General features: G+C 40.0%; 2 long non-coding RNA genes across 2 annotated transcripts; both read right to left on the reverse strand.

Annotated features, from left to right (window-relative positions):
* Nucleotides 1-203: 203 nt before the first annotated feature.
* Nucleotides 204-2,872, reverse strand: LOC115109848 (uncharacterized). The gene is made up of 4 exons (XR_010461176.1): nucleotides 2,705-2,872; nucleotides 2,341-2,536; nucleotides 2,129-2,256; nucleotides 204-2,034 (listed from the first exon to the last, which is right to left on the reverse strand). It is a non-coding gene; the product is annotated as an uncharacterized LOC115109848 (long non-coding RNA).
* A 19-nt stretch (nucleotides 2,873-2,891) lies between these two features.
* Nucleotides 2,892-4,048, reverse strand: LOC135564645 (uncharacterized). The gene is made up of 3 exons (XR_010461177.1): nucleotides 3,475-4,048; nucleotides 3,101-3,194; nucleotides 2,892-2,989 (listed from the first exon to the last, which is right to left on the reverse strand). It is a non-coding gene; the product is annotated as an uncharacterized LOC135564645 (long non-coding RNA).
* Nucleotides 4,049-5,133: the final 1,085 nt, after the last annotated feature.

Here is a 5,133-nt window from a genome sequence, read left to right on the forward strand (position 1 = left end):
AACCCAAAACAACATTTTCCTATTTCAGAACAATAACCGTAATCTTGTCAAATACTGGCATTTCAATGGCTACTTCACCACATATGACCAAATCAATACTATATTCTATACCATGGGGCTTTCCCATTTAACTGACAAAACATTTGTGCGCACTGAGACATTCAACTTGGCAGCGATCTCATGGCCTTTTTTCAGCCTTGAGCCTTGATCTGAAGCTAGTCTATCCTGGCTGAACGTTTCCCAATTATATGCCATGTGATTTTGGTGTTCCTTGGCTAAGTTCATAGTGACATTCTTAAAACTCTACAATTGCTTTTTTAAAGAAATTCTGTTTTGCCTTGTAGCGCATACACGAGTGAAGAATGGGCCCAATATTCCTTATACAATGAGGATATTGTATCATGCATTGGTGTTTCGGTAAACAGATTTCTGTCAGGAAACAGATACTTGAAAAACCTATGATGTTCAGCAATTAACTGCTTCAGACAGATAGTCAATATTTACAATGAGTAGTAGTAGTAACAGAAGTAGCTGCCAGTATTTATCATCTTACTGTAAGACAAGTTTTACCTCAAATTGTGCAACTCCTTCTAAAATGTCATGCATTATTTCAACGGAAAAAGTGTCTGTCGTATTGAAGTACTGCAGAGAGTTCAATAAGTAAGCATGCTTCACACCGTACACATGAGGTAGTGTTGGGTTTGACTGAATAGTTTCACAATGGTCTGAGTGCATGTGTTTTGTTCGTAAAGTCACTCTTGGGTCATCCTCAGAGAACAGTTTGAAAATACACTTTCTCGGTGAGGCAAAAACGTCAACAAAAACTAGCACTAAAAGATTCCACAAAACCAAACAGGCAATGTATACCAAGATTATCTCCAGTTACTTGGACGATACTGCCATGTATACGACCTATATATGTCTCTTCATATATAGTCCATCTTCCAAATCAAAGTAAACTCCATCTTTAAAATTGTGCCCCAAGTTAAACATGCCACTTGTGTTTGGGTTCTTCAAAATTGACTGCAATGTCTGGAGAATTGGAACGTCAGAAAATGTATCAGTTATGACTATTTGATCATAACTTCCAGTAGTGTTGTTTCTTCTATTGTCAAATCTAACACCAAGGACTTTCTCAACTGGTTGAACTGTTCCCCATTTTTGTATGAAATAAGCACTTCGTTTTGATACCGAATTCAACAATGTGCAAGGATTTTCAATATCCTGAAAAGAATGTTTGATTTTTCTGACAGTTTCTGTGTCTTTTGAAGATATACGTGTAAGAGCAGTCACTTTAGCTTGACCCTGTATCTCTTGAACTGCTTCTTCCATGGAAGATACAAAACTATTTACAGTCATCTGACCAACACCTGCAGCCTGCAGTTGTGCAATAGCAGACGTACACATATCAAGTGTGTTTTTGTTAGATATTGGTACAACATGGTTACAACTAGAATTTGAAGGGAAATTAGCATTATTTGGCTCACTATCAATGGCTGTATTAGCATCCAAGTTAGTGTTTAACAAAATTTGAGTCTCCGGAATGTGCCCTTCTCAACTGCTTCCTGAAGCCTGAAAATGTACCAAATCCCCGACAACAATCTGCTTGACCACATGTTAGTCTACGAGTTCTACCAGGGCACAATCCATGCATCAACTTGAGATGCCTCACGAACAAGTTGGTACTTCCATGACTAGCATGGCAAACAAAACATATTATTAGAACTTAATCAGCGTTAGTACAGGAGTTTAGTTCTGAGCTCAGCAACCCTCGGAGTCTCCTTAACCTTCCCAATGTCTATGTTGTATACGCTGTCTGTATGAAGGTGTACATGTTGCGCAGCATTGTATTGTAAGAAGTGAAAGTGAGTCTTGAAAAGCTCATCGAAGGCACCAAGAGCGCTCGTTGACTTGCACGGCAAGGCTCGCTTGTCCAGGAGGAAGAAGTAAGCGTGGATGCTGCTCTTCCTGGTCTCGACTGCAAGACGACATGGTTGGCGGCTCTGGTTAATCACATCAAGGTGCTCCTGGATACTGGTTCCTGCCTGAAGACGACAAAAACAAACACCATCATTAGTTCATCATAACGGCTGCAGCACTGTCCAAGAATAAGAATGCCAATACAAACCTTTTGGAATATCACAAGATGCTGTTCAGTTTGGGATGCAGACATCTTGCCTGGTCTTTTTCGGCCTTGTGATGAAGGAAGAATCAAATGGAGCAGGAGAAGGATGGACGAAAGGTCATCGTCCCATCCTAAACAAAAATTGGAAATTTCATCACTGATATTAACATGTCAGAGTTATTTGCAATATAAATGATAAATTATGATCATCTAACCATCAGCATTTGTGTCAGCTCCCTCATCAACTGCAGATTCTGCTATCTGGATCAGCTCCTGAAGTTCAGCTCCCTGAGTGGCCTTGCTTAGGGTCTTGCTTAGCATGATGGTATTTTGCTTGAATGTAGTTGGCCACCTCTCCAAAAACGTGTCTGATGTTCCCTCTCCAAACAGCAGCATAAAATCCTGTTCAATCTGAAACAAATAAGACAAAAACATTCCACTTTAACCTCCAAAACAGAGTCTGAGTAAATCACCAGCCCACACATTATTTGAACGACTATTATTGGCCAACCCAAATTGACATCTAGAGCTTAAATGCAATTTATACAATTTGAAACTGTTTTAATTAAAAAGTCTTACCAAGCCCTTCACATCCAGAAAGTGTGGAAATTCGGTTAGGATGGTGGAGCATTTACCCGGGTCGTGGGTCATCTTCTTCCTGTACTCAAGCGTCAATTTCCTAGCCTCTCAGCACTGGTCGTCACTCAGGGTAGCCAAAGTGGATGGACTGGGCTCCCTCTCAACAGTTGGCACTTCAGAGTATAGTTGAGTGGGCAGTTTCTCTGATGAAGCCAAATTCCTCTGAATGGTTTTGATTCTATACGAGAGGTACCCTTCTCCACTATTAGGGTCGTAATAATGTTCCTTAAGAAAATGAACATGGTTACTAATCTTGAAAGAAAAAACAAATAACCAAGTCCCATTTGCTCAGATACTGTACCAGACGAATTAAACGCAGTTGTAATGTATACTTACATATCCATTTGTGATGTAGGGATCATTCAGGTATGGGAACAAGGACACAATGCCTTGTGCAAACGTTTCTCTCACACTGCGCGGTGCTGATGTCCTGACAAAAATATAATGTTATGTTTAGGCAGCAATCAGAATCTCCACAAGCAGCACTGGTCCCCAGTCAGCTAAATATCAGGAGTGATTTTTTTAATCAGTATCATGCCCATCGAGTTTGATACAAGATAAATCGTCTACCAATAGCAGTGGATGGTCAGCAGTAGCTTAACCAATTATGTGACTGAGATACTGATACAGAAGTCATTTTTAACATTCAGCAGATATGGGAGCAAGTAACACTCAACAATTTGTATTTGGAATCTTTCCTTTAAACTTACCCATGAGTCTCCGTCATCGCCTGAAACAAGAACGTTGATCATCTTTCATCTGGTCAGGTCAGTCAGACTTTTAGTTTTGGAGTATTCCTTGATGACAACCTCTCCACCAGGCTTTTAGTTTTAGAGTATTCATTGATGACAACCTCTCCACCAGGCTTTTAGTTTTAGAGTATTCCTTGATGACAACCTCTCCACCAGGCTTTTAGTTTTAGAGTATTCCTTGATGACAACCTCTCCACCAGGCTTTTAGTTTTGGAGTATTCCTTGATGACAACCTCTCCACCAGGCTTTTAGTTTTGGAGTATTCCTTGATGACAACCTCTCCACCAGGCTTTTAGTTTTAGAGTATTCCTTGATGACAACCTCTCCACCAGGCTTTTAGTTTTAGAGTATTCCTTGATGACAACCTCTCCACCAGGCTTTTAGTTTTGGAGTATTCCTTGATGACAACCTCTCCACCAGGCTTTTAGTTTTAGAGTATTCCTTGATGACAACCTCTCCACCAGGCTTTTAGTTTTAGAGTATTCCTTGATGACAACCTCTCCACCAGGCTTTTTTCCCCAGTATGCTCTCTATTAGCTGTAAAAAAGTGAAGCAATGAAAAATCGATTTGATGCCAAGGGAATTGAAGAATGATTTTACAAACGTACATTTTTTGCTTCACCATCAGATATTTGACGCTTTCTGATTAACTCACCTTAATCAGATTAGTCCTCAATATATAGTAAGCACCCGAAATAAAGAGAACAAACTAGCATGAGGCGAAAAAGCTTGGTGCTGAAATGAGACGCGCCCATGGAACCGTGGAGCAGACTAACTGCAAAAGAGAGGGGTGACCTAGTTAGCTAGCAACTCTAACATTAGCTGCACACACACACACACACAATCAAGACTATTTATGTTACACTGCAGTCTGACATCCATGTATCAAAATGCTAAATAATATCAGTAAAACAGTTGTTTAAAACTCACCTTTGTGGGGAACACATTAGGATTTTGTTGATCCAACAATGGTGTCGAGAAAAGAGGAAATTTGAACGCAGAAACTGAATTCATGGGTGGGGTTGTGATGTTTACACTGACTGAGTTAAAGTCTACACCAGTAGAGTAAAATTGTACACCTTAGCAATTAACACCAGTTATCAGCACTGACTCCAGGGGTCATTTGGCACTGCCAGTTGCTAAAACAACTCTATGGGAGTTGATCACTTTTTACACCGTGAATTTACCACGGGTGATTTTACTGTGTAGTTACATTTTGAATGCTTAGCAGGACAGGAAAATGGTTCAATTCACGTATTTACCAAGAGAACTGTAACGCTTATCGTCTGGGGAAGGAGAGGAGGACCAAGGTGCAGAATGGTAAGTGTTCATATTTTAAATATTTTAATGAACACTGAAACCAAATAATAAACAACCAACGAACAGTCCTGTAAGGTACAACACTAAACAGAAAATAACCACCCACAAAACACAATGGAAAACAGGCTACCTAAATATGGTTCTCAATCAGGGACAACGATTGACAGCTGCCTCTGATTGAGAACCATACCAGGCCAAACACAGAAATAGAAAATCATAGACAAACTAACATAGACAACCCACCCAACTCACACCCTGACCATGCTAAAACAAAAGACAAAACAAAGGAACTAAGGT

This window comes from Oncorhynchus nerka, linkage group LG26 (genome assembly GCF_034236695.1).
Source record: "Oncorhynchus nerka isolate Pitt River linkage group LG26, Oner_Uvic_2.0, whole genome shotgun sequence".
Classification (NCBI taxonomy): domain Eukaryota; kingdom Metazoa; phylum Chordata; class Actinopteri; order Salmoniformes; family Salmonidae; genus Oncorhynchus; species Oncorhynchus nerka.